Here is a 27,113-nt window from a genome sequence, read left to right as displayed (position 1 = left end):
GGCTGTGCCCGAGCGCGGGCCGGGATTGAGCTATCAGGGGCGGCTGGCGCGGCCCCGGGCGCCTGAATAATGCATGCCGGGCCGGCCCCAGCCACCTGCTGCGGGCCACGGCGCCATTACAGAAACAGAAGCCCATCGCGCCCACAACCAATTAACAATTGAAATCCGGATGGCTGGCAGCGCTATGGTAATGCACGAGGAAATATGTATGCGGCGGGCGGGGCTCGGCGTGATGGAGCCGGCCAGCTAGCCGCGTGTTTATATTTATTTATACGCGGCGCGGCCATTAGCCGAGCGAGTGGGAGCGAGGCCGTAATGGCCCTCCACGTCTCCGGCGCCGGCTCCCGGCTGGAGCAGCGTCGTTCGGCGTTTCCGCCATCTCGCCAGATGGGAACATGCGCGGCCGCCGCCACGGCTCGTTACGTTCACAATACCACGCCTCTATTGTTGCTGTCCACATGCCAGGGAATACACGATACATCGATGCCTCTCACATCTTCAGTATGCCGACCTCGCTCACGTCCGTAACACCCCCCCCCCCCCCAAAAAAAAAAACAAAAAAAAAAACTAGAGTGACAGAAGGCACGAAGGCGACTGAGCCGCGACTATCGACGCCCGATTAATCGCATCCCCCAGAGTGCACTATTGAGGTGGTGCCTCTGGTTTCATTGAGTGCAGAGGAACATGATACTGAGGTCTGTGGGGTCTATACGACATCTCCAAAAGGGGCCCTTATTAGTTATAATAGGGCTCTGTCCTCCGGACATCAAAATTAGAGAACAAGCAGTGTTGTAATGGGCGAAAAAGGGGATATCATGAAAACAGGTGACATACTGGGTGGAAGGGCATATGAAAGGTGGCTACACTGAGCCACAGCGCCAGAGATCGCGCCAGAGAGTTTTGTTCCGCCGCCTCCACTGGCAGTGATTCTTGAGAAGTCGTGGTGGGCAGTTCTTGTCGAGAAGCGACGTGAGTGTTTGTTCCATGTTTTATGCAGTTGTTTGATGGGAGAGATAGCAGATTTTGTTCTAATGGAGAGATTGTAATGATCAGAGTGTATTTCGTCAATATATATGAAGGTAACAAAACACTATTTTCTTTTTATTATTTCTGTGTCTCAAATAATGCATCATTACAGGTTCAGTCAACAAAGCATCTGGCTTGTGTTCTTGTACTAGAGTGTAATTCTGGTTTTCTTGCGCAATTATAGTATTTCTAATATTTTTAATTACTTCAATATAAATGGTACTTGAAATTTCTTGTCTTATTGGAGAAGAACCGTGCCAGATGTGTACGTTGAGTCATACTTCCACATACAGAACAGCTACACTTGTGCTTTGTTGGCTTCGTAGATTTTATAGTTGCTGGGGACTTAATTAATTAATTGTATTAACGAAAATTTTCATTTCATTCTTTGTTGTTGTTCTATACAGTCAGATAGCGTAATAATACTAGTCAGGGCCATCCGTTTACGAGACTGCGTAATCGGACATACAGCGACAGAAAATTAAAAAGTATTTGCATTGCATTATTATTATTTTTTTAATTAAGCCCCCATGCAAGGGTTGAGGACAAAGGTGCGATAAAGAAAAGAGGTGAAGAGTTGTGGCAGGATCATGGGAAGCGGAAGAAACTGGCCGAAGAACGTTTGAATTTTTACCGGATGTGAAGGAACGACTTGGTATGAAGAACTTCGAACCAACCGGGGAATTACAGAATGAGATTCTCACTCTGCAGCGGAGTGTGCGCTGATATGAAACTTCCTGGCAGATTAAAACTGTGTGCAGGGCGGAGACTCGAACTCGGGACCTTTGCCTTTCGCGGGCAAGTGCTCTACCAACTGAGCTGTCCAAGATTGACTCACGCACCGTCCTGACAGCTTTACTTCTGCCAGTACCTCGTCTCCATCCTTCCCAACTTCACACACGCTCTCCTGCGAACCTTGCAGAAATAGCACTCCTGAAAGAAAGGATATTGCGGAGACATTGCTTAGCCACAGCCTAGGGGATGTTTCCACAATGAGATTTTTCACTCTGCAGCGGAGTGTGCGCTGATATGAAACTTCCTGGCAGATTAAAACTGTCTGCAGGGCGGAGACTCGAACTCGGGACCTTTGCCTTTCGCGGGCAAGTGCTCTACCAACTGAGCTACCCAAGATTGACTCACACACCGTCCTCACAGCTGCCAGTACCTCGTCTCCTTCCTTCCAAATTTCACACACGCTCTCCTGGGAACCTTGCAGAAATAGCACTCCTGAAAGAAAGGATATTGCGGAGACATGGCTTAGCCACAGCCTAGGGGATGTTTCCAGAATGAGATTTTTCACTCTGCAGCGGAGTGTGCGCTGATATGAAACTTCCTGGCAGATTAAAACTGTGTGCAGGGCGGAGACTCGAACTCGGGACCTTTGCCTTTCGCGGGCAAGTGCTCTACCAACTGAGCTATCCAAGACTGACTCACACACCGTCCTCACAGCTTTACTTCTGCCAGTACTTCGTCTCCTTCCTTCCAAACTTCACACACGCTCTCCTGCGAACCTTGCAGAAATGGCACTCCTGAAAGAAAGGATATTGCGGAGACATGGCTTAGCCACAGCCTAGGGGATGTTTCCAGAATGAGATTTTCACTCTTGTGAAGTTTGCTGTTTCTCATGATGTGATTGCGCTAATGATACCAACTAGGATAAAATAATAAACCGTAGGCAGTATTGCAATTTTATTAAACCGAAGCGATCTTTTTTGTTAAGTTTACTATTGTTCTATGTCGCCTGCAAGCACAAAATAGAATACGTGTGTTGTGTATACAGTTTTTACGCTGTGATAAATACTAACAGCGGGAAGAATTTTTCTTGTTAGTAAAGGAAGAGTGTAACCATTATAGCGTATAAGCTTAAAACACATGAGTGAATACCTAATAAGGCAATAATAAATACACTGTCTCAGTACATACAGCCATTTATTTGGTTCCATATGTGGAATCAAAACGTGAATTGATCGACTGGTGAGGCCATGAGTAAGGCCGTCCACTTTACATACTCGCACAAATTACCGCTATTAGCTGCGACAGCAGGTGATCAGTCGATACCAGCTAAGGGTGCGCTGTGAGTCACTGTTGGCACCTGCCACCTAAGGCAGGTCCAAATTAGGTCCTTTCTGGAAATGGCATTGACGGACTTTCCTTTCAGAGCATTAGTTTTTCTACTACTCGGTACAATATCAGCATCTCTTTATCTTCGGCATTCTTAGCACGGCAGAAAATTTTGTTCTTCACGTGGGTACAATTTAAACATTTTTCCCGTATCTATTATGTCTGTGAAACTAACAAAAACAGGGCGAGTACGACATACATTGCGTGATGCTTGGTTGGAGAGAATGTACACATTTCAGACCTTCGTCTCAAGCGAGTCAAATAACATACTTTCTTATTTCATTTTAAAATGGTAGCTTTCACTTTTATTTGCTGCATGGTTTTTACATCAGAAAATTAAGGTTTTTTTCCAAATGTGATAATATGTTCCAAGCTACAACGTGTTCATGTACCTGGGAACAAATATATACTTTACAGTGGAAGTGGAAGTTACAGGGGAAGTATCCCATCACTGATGGTAGTGCATCTTCACTGGCCCTTTTAGTGAAAGTGGATTACTGATTCCAGTACTGTCAAACAATACACATCGACTAGGAATAGTGCACTATCACTAGTGAATGTTTAACTTCACTGCCAAGACCTAAGGAATGTGAACCATGGCTGTAATAGCAAAACAGTCGTACTTTGAAAGTTGCATTTATCACATGTAATTTGAAACCATAGTCATATTATGAAAAATTCTTTTATTGCAGCAAGGACGTGCACCATGGCACTTTGAGTTGCACAACACATTTCTCTTTTTGCAAAACCATCTTAACTGAAGAATCCCTGGCCGCTTCCCATGCCGCCGTGGTGGTCGAGCGGTTCTAGGCGCTACAGTCTGGAACCGCTGGACCGCTACGGTCGCAGGCTCGAATCGTGCCCACGGACATGGATGTGTGTGATGTCCTTAGGTCAGTTAGGTTTAAGTAGTTCTAAGTTTTAGGGAACTGATGACCTCAGAAGTTAAGTCCCATAGTGCTCAGAGCCATTTGAACCATTCGAACCGCTTCCCATCGGCTGAGACGTCGCAATTGTCCTCTCAGGGCAACAGTTTTCTCTGCTGGACTTCCTCCTCTGAGATTATTCTTAGAGGGCAAGTACTGAACTGGCACCTGAAACAAAATGTTGTAGCCGCAGTGCCACATCGTATCGTCCCTTCCGTAAGCGAAGGAATTTGCCCCCCTTCTTGCATCGGTGTACCGTAGTTCTCTAGAAGAGCGTAGCTTTCCAAAAGATTGGAAAAGGCCACAGGTCATCTCCGTTTGCAGGAAGGGACATCGAACAGATGTGTAGAACTATAGACCTAGATCTCTAACGTCGATCAGTTGTAGAATTTTGGAACACGTATTATGTTCGAGTATAATGACTTTCCTGGAGACTAGAAATCTACTCTGTAGGAATCAGCATGGATTTCGAAAAAGGCGATCGTGTGAAATCCAGCTCGCGCTGTTCGTCCACGAGACTGGGTTCCCAGGTTGATTCCGTGTTTCTTGACTTCCGCAAGGCGTTTGATACAGTTCCCCACAGTCGTTTAATGAACAAAGTAAGAGCATATGGACTATCAGACCAATTGTGTGATTGGATTGAAGAGTTCCTAGATAACAGAGCACAGCATGTCATTCTCAATGGAGAGAAGTCTTTCGAAGTAAGAGCGATTTCAGGTGTACCGCAGGGGAGTGTCCTAGGACCGTTGCTATTCACAATATTTATAAATGACGTTGTCGATAACATCGGAAGTTCACTGAGTCTTTTTGTGGATGATGCTGTAGTATATCGAGAGGTTGTAATAATGGAAAATTGTACTGAAATGCAGGAGTATCTGCAACGAATTGACGCATGGTGCAAGGAATGGCAATTGAATCTCAATGTAGACAAATGTAATGTGGTGCGAATACACAGAAAGAAAGATCCTTTATCATTTAGCTACAATATAGCAGGTCAGCAACTGAAAGCAGTTAATTCCATAAATTATCTGGGAGTAGGCATTAGGAGTGATTTAAAATGGAATGACCATACAAAATTAATCGTCGATAAAGCAGATGCCAGACTGAGATTCGTTGGAAGAATCCTAAGTAAATGCAGTCCTAAAACAAAGAAAGTTGGTTACAGTACACTTGTTCGCCCGGTGTGGGATCCGTGCCAGATAGGGTTGATAGAAGATCCAAAGGAGAGCAGCGCGCTTCGTTACAGGATCATTTAGTAATCGCGATAGCGTTACGGAGACGGTAGATAAACTCCAGTGGAAGACTCTACAAGAGAGACGCTCAGTAGTTCGGTACGGGCTTTTGCTGAAGTTTTCGAGAACATACCTTTACCGAGGAGTCAAGCAGTATATTGCTCCCTCCTACGTAACTCTCGCGAAGAGACCATGGGGATAAAATCAGAGAGATAAGAGCCTACACAGAGCCATACCGACAATTTTCCTTACCACGAGCAATATGAGACTGGAATGGAAGGGGGAACCGATAGAGCATTCGAGCATTCGAGAACGTTGTGGAAGATTACAGTACATTCTCGAACCTTCTGGAAGACTGTGTAATATTGTGGGGTATTCTGGAAAATTATTGTCGAGCCATCTGGAAGATTCTGTAATATACTTCAACTTCCATGATTGCTTCGATTTTGGCAGAATTGCATACTTGCGAACTACTTTTCAATATTCTTCCCAAACGCGACCGTAAAACTCAATACACTGCTTTTTTTTCAAATAGTTCCGCCGACCAAGCGTTCCTACCCAAATACACCTTTAGACTCCCTCTAACGTGTGCTCTCAAAACCACGCCATCTTAAAACTGTACCTCGCAGAGATGTATAACCGCGCGTTGTCACACCTCACAGAGATTTTATTTGTTGTTGTATCGATCGAGCAGCAGCATCCACGATCTCATGAACTTCTTCATTTCGGATTAGCAGTTGCATACTTCGTGCGCATTTACTTTTTCCATCTATTGCAATATCTGGTTTTCTCTACAATTTTTATCCTGTATAGTTCTGTCTAGTACCATGGACGTTATTTCCTTATGCTTTAACGCATGTCTATACCATCCCGTCCCTTCTTATCAGCGTTTTCTGTATATTCCTTTCTTTCTTAACCGATTCTGCAGAGAACCTCCGCATTCCCTAACAGTCCACCCAATTTTCAATATCCTTCTGTAGCACTACATCTCAAACGCTTCGATTCTCGTCTGTTGTTGTTTTCCCGCTGTCCATTATTCACTACCACACAATGCTATGCTCCAAACGTACATTCTCAGCAATTTCTTCCTCAAATTGAGGCCTATATTTGGTACAGTAGACTTTCTTTGGCGAGGAATGCATTCTTTGCCTGTGTTAGTCTGATTTTTATGACCTCCTTGCTTCATCCGTCATGGGTTATTTTGCTACCAAGAGAGTGGAGCTCTCTAACTTCGTCTATTTCTTGATCATCATTGTTGGTGTTAAGTTTCTCACCTTTCTTATTTCTTCGGTTTCCTGTCAAATTATATACTCATCAGACTGTTCATTCCATTAAACAGATTCTGTAATGCTTTTTCACCTTCAATAAGGACAAGAGTATCATCAGCGAGTCTTGTCATTGATATCCTATCATGGAGAATTCTAATCCCACACTTGAACCTTCGTTTCATTTCTGTCACTGCTTCCTCGATAGGTTGAACAGCAAGGGCAGAAGATTGCGTTCCTGTCTTACACCCTTTTTAATCCTCCTACTTCGTTCTTCGTTTTCCATTCTAATTGTTCACTCTTGATTCTAGTACATACAGTGTATTTCGTTTTTCCTAATAACTTACCCCCTTTTACTCATAATTCAGATCATTTTATATCATTTTACATAGTCAAACACGTTTCCTAGACGGACAGATTCGATGGAACAGTTTGTTAACTTCATTATAAGTAACTACCGCGTACAGCGTCTAACAGAGAGTATGGTTTGTACGTATCGATTTGTTATAACACAAGTAACTTTCAGGTAGAAGCGAATTTTGTCTAATTCTGCATTTTAATAGTTCTGACATTAGCAGGTAAACATCGCGAATTGGAGATGTAACATTATTGGAGACTAGGAGAACATAGAGCTAGCTGGCTTTTTCAAATGCAATGAGCATAGCCGCAACGGCGAAACCGTCTTATGATTTCACGTCAAACGGCTGTGAATGTATTTGATACTAGTCTGTACCCTTTAGAATTGCTGGCTCTCTAGCTGCGGTTAGTATGTGTGGCGGGTGAAGATGTTAGTTCGGTTTGCGCATTTTTTTTTTTTCGTAATGTGTGATGTGTGTGTGTGTGTGTGGGGTGGGGGGGGGGGGACAACTTCGCTCCATTGCTTCTCACGTCGTAATTAATCGTCTTCCTACATACGGTAGTTATTTGTGAAGGCAATCTCGGCTCTGTAGCTTCGTTTCTCGTTGACCTCTGGTCTTAAGTTTATATCTTTAGACTAGGGCATTTCAGGATAAAGATTCCATGGACGGCGGTTTCACCCTTTAACCACGCTGTATTATAAATTAGAAGTTTTCTTCATAGATGCTGCCGTTACCCGTCACAGTAAAAAGCGCATAGATACGAAGAAATAATTAGAGATACCTTTGGCGACGTGGAGGTACTTCCTAATTGGCAGGCTACTGGAAAGGAACTCGGTGTTTTCTTTCCCTCTCTCTCTTTCTCTCTCTGCCTCGACAAAAAAGTCATCCACTTTGAAGTGCCAATAAGCATATATTAGACGTGCTTTCTTACGCTTGCAGCTGTGTGTCTCAGAGGAATCTTTTTGTGACCATATATCAACTGATTTGACGCAGGAGCCGTGACTTCCATTTAAGATATAATCTATAAGGCACGCCGGGTTCCCTTGTTAACTAACGAGCAGCCCGCCGTAAATTAAATGAGGAATAATGCTTTCGGTGCCTCTTAGAACCAAGCCAGGGTCGTGAGCTGGTGAGCTACTGTTATCCCTCGCTACCGGAGTCGGCATTCCAGATTTAACCTTTTCTTGCTTTCTTAAATTACTGCAGACACATATCCTCTTCCATACAGAGCCACAGGTTGGCACCTTCACCGCATGTCAGTGTTGACCCTTTCCATGGAACACACAAGTAGAGCAATACAGTCTTATTTTTGGAGTCGGCCTGCGTTCTATGAACAGTAACAGGTAGCCTAAGACTGTGCGAATTTTGTACTGTGGTCCGAAGTTGATGAGTGTCTCTGGATTAAGAAACTAGTTATATTCGAAAGAATTGAGGAAGAAATGTTTGTGGGTGATGATCGTATAACCGTTTTCAGTACGTCTTGCAGTTCTCAGATATTGAAGAAAAGGCATTTTTAAATGTTTGTTACCTAAGCTGCTGTTTATTTATTGGCTGATTAGTTTCAGGCTTAGCCCGTTTTCAGAAGCCATGTATTTTTTATTTAGGATATGTTTGGTGCGGACAGTTCCATTTATGTCACACTTAAGTGCATCTCAGATCTTCATTATCCAGCATGATATGAGTCACGTGACAACGATATTTTATGTACAGTGGAGAATTTGTTCTCATTGGATTACACTGTGTGTCGACGCTGACTTGTTTATCGTTAAGTGTAATCGTAATTTTGGATCAACACCTGTCAAAATTACGATAACGTCTGTGATCAAAAACCAAGCAAATAAGAGAGACTACACACATTGTAATCCATTGAGAACAATTTCTCTATTATACATAAACTATCGTTGTTACATGGCTCACATCATACTAGATAATAATAAGCCACTGTGGTATGTGCTAAGTAACGCTTGAGGTGAAAAGGGTGACGCCATTGGACAGTGGATGACTGGATACGAGTGACTTGGAGTTATGAATCACGCTGTACCCTGTGGGAATCTGATGGAAGGGTTTGTGTTTGACGGATGCTAGAAAACGTTACGGAATAGGGCCGTTTTTCATGGTAAGTGTGTGGTCTCCTTATTACTGCCCGGAAGACGATACATAGAGATCTATACGGACACACTTTACAGTATTGTTTAGTGCGTACTGTAGAGGAACAGTTCATTTACTAATACATTTTTTCGCGTTTCGATGTTAGCCGTCACAAGAATACTGATTGAGCTACGAACCAGAGGACTTCGCAGTTACGTGGTTCAACTGAACGAACATGGCCAGTGTACTCATGTATATTTTAGTTATTTTGTTGTCTCCAATTTTGTTATTTTAGTTACTTTTTAATAAATGTTACAATGTTTTAATATTGATGTCGATCTGTATACTTAATGGCATTATTAGTTTCTCCGTATGGTTGTGTGTCACGTGTCTGTCTATGTGTTTGGTAATGTGCCTTCTATTGTATTTATCCTTTTCATACTTCATAATGATTTTTGTTGTCATAATGTGACAACTGGCATTCCTATGGTTATTTCCTGTGTATATGCCGTCTACTAATAAAGAAGTTTCTTTGTTTCTATTTATACAGATGTTTTAGATGTTGGCCAACTATGAACCACATGTTAAAATTACTCAACTTTTCGGCCATTGAACTAGCTCCATTTTATCAGGCCAGATTATCCAATACCATTGACGACTCTATCATATAGTTGTGAATTGTGTCGGAAGTTCCATGTGGCTTTTCGCAGACGATGCTGTACTATACAGAGAAGTTGCAGCATTAGAAAATTGCAGCGAAATGCAGGAAGATCTGCAGCGGATGGGTACTTGGTGCAGGGAGTGACAGCTGACCCTTAACATAGACAAATGTAATGTATTGCGAATACATAGAAAGAAGGATCCTTTATTGCATGTTTATATGATAGTGGAACAAACACTGGTAGCAGTTACTTCTGTAAAATATCTGGGAATATGCGTACGGAACGATTTAAAGTGGAATGATCATATAAAATTAATTGTTGGTATGGTGGGTGCCAGGTTGAGATTCATTGGGAGAGTTCTTAGAAAATGTAGTCCATCAACAAAGGAGGTGGCTTACAGAACTCTCGTTCGACCTGTACTTGAGTATTGCTCATCATTGTGGGATCCGTACCAGGTCGAGTTGACAGAGGAGATAGAGAAGATCCAAAGAAGAGCGGCGCGTTTCGTCACAGGGTTATTTGGTAAGCGTGATAGCGTTACGGAGATGTTTAGAAAACTCTAGTGGCAGACTCTGCAAGAGAGGCGCTCTGCAACGCGGTGTAGCTTGCTGTCCAGGTTTCGAGAGGGTGAGTTTCTGGATGAGGTATAGAATATATTGCTTCCCCCTACTTATACCTCCCGAGGAGGTCACGAATGTAAAATTAGAGAGATTCGAGCGCGCACGGAGGCTTTCCGGCAATCGTTCTTCCCGCGATCCATACGCGACTGGAACAGGAAAGGGAGGTAATAACAGTGGCACGTAAAGTGCCCTCCGCCACACACCGTTGGGTGGCTTGCCGAGTGTAAATATAGATGTAGATGTAGTTATTTGTGTTTGCCCTTATTCTTCTTGGGTGGCACTGGTGATCAGCATGGATGTACTGTGGCACCACCTAGTGACCAAGTCGTTGTACCTCTCTGAATTTGCGGTATCGGCCGCCATCCGGTATCGGCCGCACTTTCAAACACTCGCGCCGCCAGTTACGTCGCCGCGTTTCCTACAGCCACCACCGCGACACGAGGCGCTTTCACGAAAGATTACGCCTCTGCCAATGAGATGCAAGCATCACCTCTCTGGAGCCATAGCGGCGGTTGTGTTAAGTTGGACTATTCATGGACTAAGCTCATTTTGGGTGTTTGTCAGCTGAATAACATTTACAGACTTTAATAGTGGCCAGGGCTGGGCATCTTATGAAAAGACATTACACTGAAGAGTGACAGATTTATAAACCTATTGCATCTGTATATATTTCTAGATTCAAACGACAGGCGCTGCATATACAGCAACAAAGTTATGTATTAGTTTTACTATTTGATATTAGATGTAGAATATATTAATATTTGATTGCTCTGTTCATGAACGGCATCTGTTTTCAAAAATGGTTCAAATGGCTCTGAGCACTATGGGACTTAACATGGTCATCAGTCCCCTAGAACTACTTAAACCTAACTAACCTAAGGACAGCACACAACACCCAGTCATCACGAGGCAGAGAAAATCCCTGACCCCGACGGGAATCGAACCCGGGAACCCGTGCGCGGGAAGCGAGAACGCTACCGCACGACCACGAACTGCGGACAAGGCATCTGCTTTTCCCTCCTGTATCCACTAATGAACCACACAGCGTGCAATAGAAGACATAACAATATTCACAATCTGAATTCAGTCAGTGCACTCATGTTCGTTGCAAATCAACCACGGAACTATGTAATCCTCTGGTTTCATCTGAACCACAGTAGGTATCTTTTGTAAAATATTGGATGTTTCTAGTCTTAATGCATAGTATCGTTCCATTTTACTACATGAGCCGTATCTATATTCATGTGACATACCTTCTGGTCGCTATAAGCTAGCCCAAAGTGCTTCCATAAATTCGTATTACACATGTATCCATTTTTATAAGCAGAAAGACGTAAAAGTGGATTAATGCACAACTGGCCATTAACATTGCTACACGGTATTCATTGGACAAATATATTATACTAGAACTGACATGTGATTACATTTCACGCAATTTGGGTGCATAGATCCTGAGAAATCAGTACCGAGAAGAACCACCTCTGGCCGTAATAACGGCTTTGATAGGCCTGGGCATTGGGTCAAACAGAGCTTGGATTGCGTGTATAGGTACAGCTGCCCATGCAACATCAACACGATACCACAGTTCATCAAGAGTAGTGACTGGGGTATTATGACGAGCCAGTTGCTTGGCCACCATTGACCAAACGTTTTCAATTGGTGAGAGATCTGGAGAATGTGCTGACCAGGGCAGCAGTCAGTCATTTTCTGTATCCAGAAAGGCCCATACAGGACCTGCAACATGCGGTCGTGCATTATCGTGTTGAAATGTAGGGTTTCGCAGGGATCGAAAGAAGGGTAGAGCCACGGGTCGTAACACATTTGAAATGTAACGTCCACTGTTCAAACTGCCGTCAGTGCGAACAAGAGGTGACCGAGACGTGTAAACAATGGCACCCCATACCATCACGCCGGGTGATACGCCAGTATGGCGATGACGAGTACACGCTTCCAATGTGCGTTCACCGCGATGTCACCAAACACGGATGCGACCATCATGATGCTGTAAACAGAACCTAAATTCATCCGAAAAAATGACGTTTTGCCATTCGTGCACCAAGGTTCATCGTTGAGTAAATCATCGCAGGCGCTCCTGTCTGTGATGAAGCGTCAGGGGTAATCGCAGCCATGGTCTCCGAGGTAATAGTCCATGCTGCTGCAAACGTCGTCGAAATGTTCGTGCAGATAGTTGTTATGTTGCGAACGTCCCCATCTGTTGATTCAGGGATCGAGACGTGGCTGCTCGATCCGTTACAGCCATGCAGATAAGATGCCTGTCATCTCGACTGCTAGTGATACGAGGCCGTTGGGATCCAACACGGCGTTCCGAATTACCCTCCTGAACCCACCGATTCTATATTCTGCTAACAGTCATTGGATCTCGACCAACGCGAGCAGGAATGTCGCGATACGATAAACCGCAATCGCGATAGGCTATAATCTGACCTATATCGAAGTCGGAAATGTGATCGTACGCATTTCTCCTCCTTACACGAGGCATCACAACAACGTTTCACCAGGCAACGCCGGTCAACTGCTGTTTGTATATGAGAAATCGTTTGGAAACTTTCCTCATGTCAGCACGTTGTAGGTGTCGCCACCGGCGTCAACCTTGTGTGAATGCTCTGAGAAGCTAATCATTTGCAAATCACAGCATCTTCTTCCTGTCGGTTAAATTTCGCGTCTGTAGCACGTCATCTTCGTGGTGTAGCTATTTTAATGTCCAGTATTAGATGTACTACCTTCTCTGATTTTGGCTCTTGATGAACAATTGTTGGCCAGTCCTCCGCAGACATTCTGACGCGTGGTCGAAAGTGTCCCCAGCAGAGTTCAAGCTGTAATAAAGGCGAAATGTGTACAAACGCCACATTAGTGTCCATTGATAGGTGCCCAAACACTTTTGCTCACATAGGGTAAGTGCCGGAAGCTGAGACAGTCATACTTCCAGAAGGTTTTTATTGAAACTCTCAGGCACTTCCGGAGATGAAGGATGCGCGTTTACAAAGCTGGCGCGAAACTGGACTTGGAAATAAACTCGTTAGCGTCTTCCTCCGGCATCGTCGGTCTTTGAAAATGTTGAAATGTTCAAATGTGTGTGAAATCTTATGGGACTTAACTGCTAAGCTTACACACTACTTAACCTAAATTATCCTAAGGACAAACACACACACCCATGCCCGAAGGAGGGCTCGAACCTCCGCCGTTTACCAGTCGCACTGTCCATGACTGCAGCGCCTCAGACCGCTCGGCTAATACCGCGCGGCGTCGGTCGTTGAGAGAAGCGGCCGAAACCTTAGTCATACCTACAGAAGATTATTATTAAGAATTTGGCCACTTCTGGAGCCGACTCATGCGTCTTTACAAATCTGGTGCGAACCCGGATGTGAAGATGTTAGCGCCATCCTCCGGCGTCCTTCACCGTGGAGAGAAGTGGCCGAAACCTAAGACAGCCAAACTTCCAGAAGGTTTTCATTGAGATTTTCGTCCACTTCTGGAACATATGCACACGTGTTAACAAAGCTGGCTCGAAAACCCGGACGTGCAGATAACCGTGTCGGTGAAGACGTTACCGCCCTCCTCGGGCATCCTCGGTTAGGGAGAGATGTGGCCGAAACCTGAGACAGTGATATCTCCTGAAAGTTTTTACTGAAACTCTCGGTCACTTCTGGAGCTAACGCACGCGGCTGGCATGAAACCGGACGTAGAGATAAACACGTCAGTGAAGATATTAAAGCCCTCGCCCGGCATCCTCGATCGTGGAGAGAAGATCCTCCGGCCATCGATAGGGCAGTAGCGACGTAGCCAGGCCACGAACCCTAGTGGCAACACGTACTGTGAACCGAGACGCCAGCAGCGGCAGCGGTGGCGGGCGCCAGAGATTCCGCTGCGATTGGAGAATCGGCGATAGCATCGCAGGCGCCATTAGTTCCGGCGTATCCGCGAGACGGAATAAATTACGAGCCGGCGCAGAGTGTGCGCCACGCACCGGGCGGCGCGTTTTTACGCACGGCTACGCGCCGCAGCGGCTGCGTCGCATCGCTTCGTGGCTGTCCGCAGCGGCCTCGTCCGTCGCGGTTCACTGGCTGCGGCCGGCCCACGCCCTAATCGCACACCACCCACCACCCACCACACAGCAGACAACAGCCAGCGCTCTGACTTACGACGACCGTATGTCGACCGCCGTAACTCGACAGATCACCTAGCACAGCTCCTCTCACGTCTGTACTAACAGTTCGGTAGTTTTGGTGCACAACATAAACGGCGTCGTAAATGGTAGGATTACCAGTAGTATTGGTAACACTGTTAGGGAAAGAAATATAATTGAATGCGTAAAACAGATCCTCGGACACGATGGCTCCTCCATATTTCTTTTTGTTTTTTCTTAACTGTTCGTTTGGCACATCATTAGAACCGCACTTCATTCAGTACTAGTTCACTGTGCATTTTATATACCTACAGAATACGAATTGCATTTTTATGTAATAAAAATAGCTAATCGTGGAAAATCTGCGCTTTTATGTAGCACAAGCAATGACTTCTGATGCAAATACAGTTTACGTGCACCAACATAAAAATATATGTTGTTGTTGTTGTGGTCTTCAGTCCAGAGATCGGTTTGATGCAGCTCTCCATGCTACTCTATCCGGTGCAAGCTTCTTCATCTCCCAGTACCTACTGCAGCCTACATCTTTCTGAATCTGCTTACTGTATTCATCTCTTGGTCTCCCTCTACGATTATTACTCTCCACGCTGCCCTCCAGTACTAAATTTGTGATCCCCTGATGCCTCAGGACATGTCCTACCAACCGATCCCTTCTTCTAGTCAAGTTGTGCCACAAACTCCTCTTCTCCCTAATCCTATTCAATACCTCCTCATTAGTTATGTCATCTACCCATCTAGTCTTCAGCATTCTTCTGTAGCACCAATTTTCGAAAGCTTCTATTCTCTTCTTGTCCAAACTATTTATCGTCCATGTTTCACTTCCATACATGGCTACACTCCATACAAATACTTTCAGAAACGACTTCCTGCCACTTAAATCTATACTCGATGTTAACAAATTTCTCTTCTTCAGAAACGCTTTCCTTGCCATTGTCAGTCTACATTTTATATCCCCTCTACTTCGACCATCATCAGTTATTTTGCTCTCCAAATAGCAAAACTCCTTTACTACTTAAAGTGTCTCATTTCCTAATCTAATTCCCTCAGCATCACCCGACTTAATTCGACTACATTCCATTATCCTCGTTTTGCTTTTGTTGATGTTCATCTTATATCCTCCTTTCAAGACACTGTCTGTTCCGTTCAACTGCTCTTCCAAGTTCTTTGCTGTCTCTGACAGAATTACAGTGTCATAGGCGAACCTTAAAGTTTTTATTCCTTCTCCATGAATTTTTCTTTTCTTTCCTTTACTGCTTGCTCAATATACAGATTGAATAACATCGGGGAGAGGCTGCAACCCTTTCTCGCTCCCTTCCCAACCACTGCTTCCCTTTCATGTCCTTCGACTCTTATAACTGCCATCTGGTTCCTGTACAAATTGTAAATAGCCTTTCGCTCCCTGTATTTTACTCCTACCACCTTCAGAATTTGAAAGAGACTATTCCAGTCAACATCGTCAAAATCTTTCTCTTATCTACAAATGCTAGAAACGTAGGTTTGCCTTTTCTTACTCTAGCTTCTAAAATAAGTCGTTGCGTCAGTATTGCCTCAGGTGTTCCAATATTTCTACGGAATCCAAACTGATCTTCCCCGAGGTCGGCTTCTACCAGTTTTTCCATTCGTTTGTAAAGAATTCGCGTTAGTATTTTGCAGCCGTGACTTATTAAACTGATAGTTCGGTAATTTTCACATATGTCAACGCCTGATTTCTTTGGGATTTGAATTACACTACTGGAAATGGAAAAAAGAACACATTGACACCGGTGTGTCAGACCCACCATACTTGCTCCGGACACTGCGAGAGGGCTGTACAAGCAATGATCACACGCACGGCACAGCGGACACACCAGGAACCGCGGTGTTGGCCGTCGAATGGCGCTAGCTGCGCAGCATTTGTGCACCGCCGCCGTCAGTGTCAGCCAGTTTGCCGTGGCATACGGAGCTCCATCGCAGTCTTTAACACTGGCAGCATGCCGCGACAGCGTGGACGTGAACCGTATGTGCAGTTGACGGACTTTGAGCGAGGGCGTATAGTGGGCATGCGGGAGGCCGGGTGGACGTACCGCCGAATTGCTCAAAACGTGGGGCGTGAGGTCTCCACAGTACATCGATGTTGTCGCCAGTGGTCGGCGGAAGGTGCACGTGCCCGTCGACCTGGGACCGGACCGCAGCGACGCACGGATGCACCGCCACTTCCCAGCAAATTAGGGACACTGTTGCTCCTGGGGTATCGGCGAAGACCATTCGCAACCGTCTCCATGAAGCTGGGCTATGGTTCCGCACACCGTTAGGCCGTCTTCCGCTCACGCCCCAACATCGTGCAGCCCGCCTCCAGTGGTGTCGCGACAGGCGTGAATGGAGGGACGAATGGAGACGTGTCGTCTTCAGCGATGAGAGTCGCTTCTGCCTTGGTGCCAATGATGGTCGTATGCGTGTTTGGCGCCGTGCAGGTGAGCGCCACAATCAGGACTGCATACGACCGGGGCACACAGGGCCCACACCCGGCATCATGGTGTGGGGAGCGATCTCCTACACTGGCCGTACACCACTGGTGATCGTCGAGGGGACACTGAATAGTGCACGGTACATCCAAACCGTCATCGAACCCATCGTTCTACCATTCCTAGACCGGCAAGGGAACTTGCTGTTCCAACAGGACAATGCACGTCCGCATGTATCCCGTGCCACCCAACGTGCTCTAGAAGGTGTAAGTCAACTACCCTGGCCAGCAAGATCTCCGGATCTGTCCCCCATTGAGCATGTTTGGGACTGGATGAAGCGTCGTCTCACGCGGTCTGCACGTCCAGCACGAACGCTGGTCCAACTGAGGCGCCAGGTGGAAATGGCATGGCAAGCCGTTCCACAGGACTACATCCAGCATCTCTACGATCGTCTCCATGGGAGAATAGCAGCCTGCATTGCTGCGAAAGGTGGATATACACTGTACTAGTGCCGACATTGTGCATGCTCTGTTGCCTGTGTCTATGCACCTGTGGTTCTGTCAGTGTGATCATGTGATGTATCTGACCCCAGGAATGTGTCAATAAAGTTTCCCCTTCCTGGGACAATGAATTCACGGTGTTCTTATTTCAATTTCCAGGAGTGTAGAAAAGCATGGTTTCCATGTTAGGGACCATTTATTGGATAATAAATTCTTACAAAGACTGCGGTCTAATACGCTTTGTACCAGGTAGCCACAGTGTTAAAAATGGTTTCCATATACTTCAACGCAAGCGTGTACGAGCCGTAGCACGTTCACATCGGCCATGCTGCATCCGAACAGTGTCAAAGGCAGCATGAGTACGCTGCTCCAGTGTCTCCACATCTGGAATAGGCTCTGAATACTCGATGCTTTTGAGACGGTCCCATAACCAGGAATCGCACGGGTTGAGATCCGCTGAACGAGCAGGCCAGGCAACTGGACCCCCCTCGTGCGGTCCATCGACCAGAGAAGACACGATTCAAATGCGTCCGGACGTTAATGATGAAGTGGCTGGACCACCATCATGTAGAAACCACATAACCCTTCTAATCATCAATGGGACTTCTTCCAGCAGGGGAGGCAAAGTCACCCGCAAGAAATGCCGACAGTTCCAGCCTGTTAGGCGACATACGGTCGTCAGTTACCCTGGCTGAAACATTCCGGCTGCACCGATGCTGATGATTCGCTGTCACTACGCCATTGCGGCTACGCATACTATCCCACAAATTATTGTGAAAGGTCAAAATTCACTATGTGATCAAAACTATCCGGACACCTGGCTAAAAAAGACTTACAAGTTCGTGGCGCCCTGTATCGGTGTCGCAGGAATTCAGTATGGTGTTGGAAACCCTTAGCCTTGATGACAGCTTCCACTCACGCAGGCATACGTTAAGTCAGGTGCTGGAAGGTTTCTTGGAGAATGGCAGCCTATTCTTCACGGAGTGCTGCACTGAGAAGAGGTATCGATGTCGGTCGATGAGGCCTGGCAGGAAGTTGTCGATCCAAAACATCCAAAAAGTATTTTGTAGGATTCAGGTCAGGACTCTGTGCAGACCAATACATTACAGGAATGTTCTACATCTACATCTACATTTATACTCCGCAAGCCACCCAACGGTGTGTGGCGGAGGGCACTTTACGTGCCACTGTCATTGCCTCGCTTTCCTGTTCCAGTCGCGTATGGTTCGCGGGAAGAACGACTGTTATTGTCGTGCAACCATTCCGCCACAGGGTGCATTATGAACAGGTGCTCGATCGTGTTGAAAGATGCAATCGCCATCGCCGAATTGCTCTTCAAGAGCAGTGGGTACCAAGAAGGTATTTAAAACATCAATTTAGGCCTGTGCTGTGATAGAGCCACGCAAAACAACAAGGGATGCAAGCCCCCTCCATGAAAACACTGCCACGCCACCTCACCACTGCCTCCGCATTTTTCCGTTAGCACTACACATGCTGGCAGATGACGTTCACCTGGCATTCGCCATACCCACACCCTGTCATTGTGTACCGTGATTCGTCACTCCACACAACGTGTTTCCACTTTTCAGTCGTCCCGCCTAACTGCCATAGTACTTGCAGTGGATCCTGATGCAGTTTGGAATTCCTGTCTGATGGTCTGGATAGTTGTCTGCCTATTACACATTACGACACTCTTCAACGGTCGACAGTCTCTGTCAGTCAACAGACGTGTTCGGCCTGTACCCTTTTGTGCAGCATGTGTCCCTTCACGTTTTCACTTCACTAACACATCAGAAACAGTGAACCTAGGGATGTTTAGGAGTGCGGAAATCTCGCGTACAGACGTATGACACAAGTGACACCCGATCACCTGACCATGTTCAAAGTCTATGACTTCCACGGAGCGCCCCATTCTGCTCTCTGACCATATATGATGACTACTGAGGTCGCTGATATGGAGCACCTGGCAGTATGTGGCAGCACAGTGCACAGTGCACCAAAACGTATGTTTTGGGGCGGGGGATCCGGATAATTTTGATCACATAGTGTGGCATAGAGGTGGCCTCGTCTGTGCACAGGATGAATGACACAAATCCCGGAATCGTGGTTGCCTGGTGAAGAAAGACTGCCCCCGATGTGGAACGTCTGTCGCTAGTAAGCCCTGCACACGCTGTAAGTGATAACCCTATAAAATTACAATTATTACTGTTCTTTTTTACTCAGCTGAACGCTCTTCATAATGATCGAAGGCCGAGTTTACTGTTATTACTGATAACCGTGAAAGTTTTTACGAATGACAAAAACTGTTCAATTGTTGTTATTCTCGAAATTTTTTATGAATGACAAAAACTATATTACGCTTGTCCGTCCTCTTTCGAAGTACTGCTGTGCGGTGTGGGATCCTTTGTAACTGGCAGGGTCGCCATGTGTAACGTTGTCGCTTTAATTCGTGGTGTAAGCGGTGCTGGTAGACAATAAAAGCGGGTTAAAAGCTGTGAGCTGTCTGGGGAAGTTAACCTTGCATTACTGCGCAACTGTTTCACCAGGTATCGAGTCTAGCTTACCAAATTCCCAACCAGACTAACATTAATTATAATCTTTTAATAGTCATACAACATCCAGTGATATATATATATATATATATATATATATATATATATATATATATATATATATATATATATAAAAGAGAATTTAAATAAAAAGAAATAAATCAGTTTATATTTGGAAATTTATTTTAACATTTATCATTGAAATTTCAGCATAGTAAACGTGAGTCATAACTAAGCTGGTGCCTTATTTAGGATTGTGAAAATGTGAGTTTGTAATCTTACGGAACACATCAAATAGGGAGCCAAGATTGGGAGACTGCGTACAACACTGCATTCATAAAACAACACACGAAGAACGTTGAAACATATGCAAGAGAAAATTAACCACAACCAACCGATTCAATTTTCACCTAAAGAAGTTACATTCTTAGCACAATCCTGTCCGTCATGTAATTCCACACACTGGTACACTAAATTCATACTAACTCTCTGTGAAATCATCCCGAAAAGAATAGCTGAGGGCTATTTGATGCTTACACCACATGCTTCACGTGGTAAACTTGGTTTACACAAAGAGTGTAACTCCACAATAATTTTGATAATTACAATAAATTACATCGAAACGCGATTTACTAAAGAAAAACCTCGAACTGGTTACTATCGTCTTACTATTAACCTGATGGGTCAAATAATTGTATAAGCACGTGGTACTGGTCTCACAAAGTACACCCCACGTGGGTTGAACATAAAGAAAATTTGCTATATTGAAAAATATTGTCAAGACGAGACGTTATAATCTCACGCACATTCACATTTAAGATTGATGATCTTAGTTAGAGTTACTGATCAACACGTGGTTCCACTTTACTCACAAAGTAGTGACAAAGCAACTACTAGAAGATATTCTGAACTTCACACTCGAAATACACTGCGTTGCAATTTAAGATAACATTAGATATTTTAGAGCTAAACCTGAAATAAAGGTGATTAAATTTTCAGTTAGGCTGAACTTAAGAAATCCATTGTCCTACGGACTTAGCAGACACGCGCTTAGCCGGAGATCTTACCACTTCAGACGCTCGCCACGGACAGACTGACCTGGTCCCTACCTGAGGGGGGCTCACAAATACAAACGGAAGTGGCCAGAGGGGCAGCTTCCTATACCAACATGACAAGCGACGGACAGGACCATAGTAAGGATAGAAACCTCTTTGCTTTTAGAAAGCATAGCTACCTGTTCCGAAGTTGGTCCTACTGTTCTCTAGCAGACAGCCTTGTCTGCTACCCTCAAGCATGCAACTAGAAATACAATTGCTCATTCATCCTCTCACACAGAAGGGAAGGGGGATGACAGTATCTTATCATATACAGTATATAAAAGAAAGTGGATGTAGGTTCCGTATGAGACTGTGTGACACGAATTACATATAAACTGTGTTTTAAAGTGTAGTAGTGTGACAGATCGTTCTTGTTTATGTGTAAAAGTAACACGTTCCACTACTCAGTCTCCTCCCAGTTAGTCAGAAACGCCACAGTAAATTTTAGAAGAGGAATTTATGCCGTAAATGACAACAGATTTAGGAAATTAACATGAAAGGAATCCAACACAGACCTTTCACTTTACCAGGAGTATCGCAGTACATCGAGGAAGCTCAAAGACGGGGAGCACGTTTGTATAATCGAGAAATAGGGAGAGAGTGTCACAGACATGATACAGGAGTTGGGGTGGATATCTTTAAAGCAATGGCTTTTGTCATTGCAGAGGGATATTTTCATGAAATTTCAATCAGTAACGTTCTTCTCCGTATGAGAAAATAATTCGATGGCGCCGACGCACCTAGGGAGAAACAAGCATCATACTAAAATAAGGGAAATCAGAGCTCGCACAGAAATATATAAGTGCTTGTTTTTTCCGCGCGCTGTTCGACAGTGGAATGATACAGAATTCATGTGAGGGTGATTGGTTGTTTCAAATGGCTCCGAGCAGTATGGGACTTAACTGCTGAGGTTATCAGTCCCCTAGAACTACTTAAACCTAACTAACCTAAGGACATCACACACATCCATGCCTGAGGCAGTATTCGAACCTGCGACCGCAGCGGTCACGCGGTTCCAGACTGTAGCGCCTAGAACCGCTCGGCCACTTCGGCCGGCGGAAACTTCAGACTACAGTGTAAAGAGCACACTGAAAGCTAACTTCCTGACATCCTGACTCAAGAAACAGATTGGCAAATTGTTTGCTGAAATCTGCAAATTTGTCGCTGAATACACGGTATTCTGGTTTGCATTCAGCTTTTAGGATCTCGTTTTCTGGCAAACGTCTATGCGATCAGACGTGACGTACGCTAGATTCTTGACTCACACTGCTTACAGATTTTCTGGAACTTAAAACTTCCGCAACAATAACTTCCATAGTTTCTCGTGGCACCTATCCCCCTCTCCTGTTGAACATTAACAATTCCTCGGCCTACAGTAGAAAAAACGTCATTATAGCCAGTTTTCAGGCATTTATCTTACAGACACTATTAAAATATTGCTAATTGTGTAGAAATGGAAACAAAACCAATTCGCATTCACTGGGGATCAATTGTAACACCTTATAGTCGTCCCCAAGGGCACTATTACAACTGACGACATCATTCCACATTAAGATTAAGGCTCAATAATATACTCTATTCAACCAGAATATCTCAACAATATCTGCATAATTGAGTGCTGGCTGACAAGTTAAAAAATTAAATGAATCTCTGTGAAGGTTGCTGGTCTAGTTGGCAGTTACGTTTATAGCCTGTCAGACGTGAAGCTGATGAAATCGAATTAATAATGTTCGTTAACTGTCTCCAAATTTTTCTTTTTGCAGAAAGTAATTCAGTGTCTTCATCGTCCATGACGTATTGAATCTCTATCTTAAAGATCAGACAAATGCGAATGTCGTTAGCTCTTGGAATACAGCAAACACCAACACTGCGTAATATATCTAACAAAGAAACCCGAAAAACTTTGCTAAAATCGTTTATCAGCGAATGACTCTGTCTGTCGTGAAATGCTCCATGCGATTTAAGGGTCAGGGACTTCGTCTGATGTGCTACGGCGAAGCTCAGCTTGGAGGGTGATCAGTTATTTTATGTTGTATATTAACATGCAATTCCGTTTTTTAAACGTTTGCGTGAATCGCAAGTCCTTCATCCTTCCCTGTATCTTATGTAGAGAAAGTTCCTGGTACATGAAATATGATTCCATAATTATCGAGGACTACAGTGAACGTATCTTAATTAATGTAGATAATTATATTTTTTCAGAATTGAATGTGGGCATCGGACGTTATTTGATAAATTACAACTGGAAGTATTGTGAAGAAAATCTCGCAAGTTCGTAATGCTATCCCATGGAGTAAGCGTTGCTTGTTTCGTAGGGTACATAGCCAACTCCTGTAATCACTTCCGTATCATCACTTAACAAACATACCGAGAAGTTCGTAGAGGGATGGGGGTAGCATAACAGCCACACGAAAAAAAAAAAATTATAAACTAAATTCTAAGAAAAGTTGAACTGCTGTAACGTACATTTCCAAATATTTGTTAAAATAAATTAGGTCTACCTGGAAATTAGTAGAAAAAAATTTCAGAAAATGTTCACATATTGACGTTATGCAATACATTATGGGAATTTCTATAATGTTTGTATAAGCTCTGAATGTCTTACAATTAGATATTGGTATCATAGTCTTTTTTATTGATAATTACCAGGTGCCACAAGATGGTCCATGTGTTTGCTAAAACTAGTAGGAGCCTTAGTATAAGGTTTGACATCAGCTGATGGTGTTACTACACAAATATATCTTCCATGAAACATATAAGAGCTGTGGACTTCGACCCTGAGCTCGTAAAAATCACTCCTTCACGTAAGTGACGGTGCAAAACAGTGTACGAATACTATGTAAATCGGAGAAGCGATTGTGAGAGCGACACCGTTATACCGTTGCATTCGTTAATCCTCTGTTGGCGGCTGTTGCGTCATTCAAATGAAATAGGTGCTCCCCTGCCCCGAGCAAAACACCTGCTTCAATCACTCATGCCAATTTACGATCCTGGTGCCCATCATTATCGTATGTCTGGCAGGACGATGAGTGATTTCTGAACGCAGCTTCATCAGACATGACGACTTTTTTCTGATTGCCGGTTGTCGACATTTCCATCGCCCACTTTTTATAGGTTTCTTAACAACAGCCTTTAGCAATAATGAAGGATAGCAGAACAGATGAAATCGTTTCGGTCCTCACGCTGCAGTAGCTCCAGGTAGTAACTGATAAATTACTCCTGAATTTGTAATTACAGCAGTAAGGCTTGTTGTGTAGCAAAGCCAGTGTTGACTGAACGGTAAAATTTTATTGAACCATGGCAACCCTTATAATTTTTTACAGAGAGTGGTGTTGCATGCTGACAAAAAAAGTAGGAAACACTAGAGTTCATCACATCCGAAATGAAAATGTAAAACTAAGATTAGGTGTAAGTGTTCGCAGTATACCGGAACAAATTGAAGGACATCAGAGAAATAGTTGATTCACCTTGAAAGAATGGCCCACACTAGATATAAAGATGTGTAACTACGAAGTTAAAAGGAAACATAGTGGAGGAAGCCCTCAGAAGAGGTGGAAAGAAAAAATTTGAGATCCAAGAATACCGAACAGTCTTGACCAATCCATGATATGAAACTTCCTGGCAGATTAAAACTGTGTGCCCGGCCGAGACTCGAACTCGGGACCTTTGCCTTTCGAGGGCAAGTGCTCTACCATCTGAGCTACCGAAGCACGACTCACGCCCGGTCCTCACAGCTTACCTTCCAAACTTTACAGAAGCTCTCCTGCGAACCTTGCAGTACTAGCACTCCTGAAAGAAAGGATACTGTAGAGACATGGCTTAGCCACAGCCTGGGGGATGTTTCCAGAATGAGATTTTCACTCTGCAGCGGAGTATGCACTGATATGAAACTTCCTGACAGATTAAAACTGTGTGCCCGACCGAGACTCGAACTCGGGACCTTTGCCTTTCGCGGGCAAGTACTCTACCATGGTAGAAAGGCAAAGGTCCCGAGTTCGAGTCTCGGTCGGGCACACAGTTTTAATCCGTCAGGAAGTTTCATATCAGTGCACACTCCGCTCCAGAGTGAAAATCTCATTCTGAATTCATGATATGTTTGGCAATGATGTTGAAAGGATAACGTACTTTTGCAATTACACATTTAGTAATTGATGAGAATTTTACAGAAATCACAAGAGTTCCATCTCTGTGGATTCTTAAAACACCATTAAATTCATGAAATTTTAAACTTTTGTGACGGCCGGGCTGGCCGAGTGGTTCTAGGCGCTACAGTCTGGAACCGCAAGACCACTACGGTCGCAGGTTCGAATCCTGCCTCGGGCATGGATGTGTGTGACGTCCTTAGGTTAGTTAGGTTTAAGTAGTTCTAAGTTCTAGGGGACTGATAACCTCAGCAGTTAAGTCCCATAGTGCTCAGAGCCATTTGCCTTAAACTTTTGTCAGCGTACACATTCAGCAAATTCAAGGTAGAGGGGAAGAAACGAAAGGAAATGCGAGGAACTGATGATAACAGCTACATCGGGACTTCATGCAGACTCAGCGATGATGAGTGAAGATGAGGGCCAGACTTGATCTCGATCCCGGTATCTCCTGCTTGCTAGGTAGTTGCTTTATCCACTGCCACCATCCGGACACAGTGTTAATCGCAAATGCTCGTCACACTCCGCGACCGATACACATTCCCACCTAGCAACTCCCCTTATCCACAGTCCCCGTGCAGGTCCTCCGTGATCGCTAACTTTAGATTCATCCTGGAGGTCGAACGTTTATGTGCATCTACTCTGATTGTTGCGGTTTCATAGTTCAACGAGACATATCAGTTATATGAATGCATGGTGTTTATACTTTCCGACATACTACCACCTCTCAAAATACCGAAAAAAAATTGATACGTTTCATTCCTTGAGTGTTTGTAACATCATGACGGAATCACCTTTTGTATGGCTTTTTTCGTCGGCAGAAAAAAGTCTGTGTACACTCTAAGATACGACAAAGGATTAAAGCCTAATGAGATGGAAATCGATAGATGTGATGTACATGTACAGATAAACAGATGATTACAATTTCAGGGAAAATGGATGATTTATTCAAGGGAAAGGGCTTCACAAATTGAGCAAGCTAATAACTCATTGGTCCACCTCTGGCTCCTACGCATGCAGTTATACGCCTTGGCATTGATCGGCAGAGTTGTCGGGTGTCCTCCTGACACGTAGCGTGCCAGATTTGGGAGTTATTTCATCCAAATTCCTAGATATTCGGAAGATCCTGCCCACAATGCTCCAAACATTCTCAGCTGGGGAGAGATCCGGCGATCTTGCTGGCAAAGGTAGGGTTTGGCAAGCCCGAAGACAAGCAGTAGAAATTCTCGCCATGTGCAGTGGGCGTCTCTTGTTGAGATGTAAGCCCAGGATGGATTGCCATGAAGGGCAACAAAACGAGCCGTCAAATGTCTTCGATGTACCGCTGTGCTGTAAGGGTGCCCCGGATGACACAAGCAAAGGGGACCTGCTACGAAAAGAAAAGGCACCACAGACCACTGCTCCTGGTTGTCGGGCTGTACGGCAAGTGAGAGTCAGGTTGGTATCCTACAGCTGTCTGGGCGCGTCTCCAGAAATGTCCTTCCTGGTCCTCGGGTCTCAGTTCGAAGAGGGATTAATCACTGAAGACAATTGTACTCCAGTCAAAAATGTTTCAAATGGCTCTGAGCACTATGGGACTTAACTGCTGTTGGCATCAGTCCCCTACAACTTAGAACTACTTAAGCCAAACTAAGCTAAGGACCTCACACACATCCATGCTCGAGGCAGGATTCGAACCTGCGACCGTAGCGGTCGCGCGGTTCCAGACTGTAGCGCCTAGAACCGCTCTGGTGGCTTCATTAACCAGGGGCTAAAACTTTCAGTAAACAAGTAAATGACAAACATGTGACGGTGATAGTTTTCCGAGAAAATATAGTTATCTAACCAGTCCCAGAACCAGAGGCAACTGCTCCAAGTGGCTCTTGTGTCAAAGTTGCCAGTGACGGAGAATAGCGTCCCGCCGAAGGTGCGAGTCCTCCCTCG

General features: G+C 44.6%; 1 protein-coding gene and 1 non-coding gene across 2 annotated transcripts in view; one reads left to right on the top strand and one right to left on the bottom strand.

Moving 5' to 3' along the window:
• LOC126162991 (homeobox protein unc-4 homolog) overlaps positions 1–27,113 on the top strand; it is a 587,122-nt gene that overhangs the window by 405,084 nt on the left and 154,925 nt on the right. The gene's annotated exons all lie outside the window — the stretch shown is intronic.
• Trnas-cga (transfer RNA serine (anticodon CGA)) lies at positions 24,688–24,762 on the bottom strand. Its single transcript has one exon. It is a non-coding gene; the product is annotated as a tRNA-Ser (tRNA).

Source organism: Schistocerca cancellata, chromosome 2 (genome assembly GCF_023864275.1).
Source record: "Schistocerca cancellata isolate TAMUIC-IGC-003103 chromosome 2, iqSchCanc2.1, whole genome shotgun sequence".
In the NCBI taxonomy this organism is placed as follows: Eukaryota; Metazoa; Arthropoda; class Insecta; order Orthoptera; family Acrididae; genus Schistocerca; species Schistocerca cancellata.
This window is presented reverse-complemented; position numbering and strand designations above follow the sequence as displayed.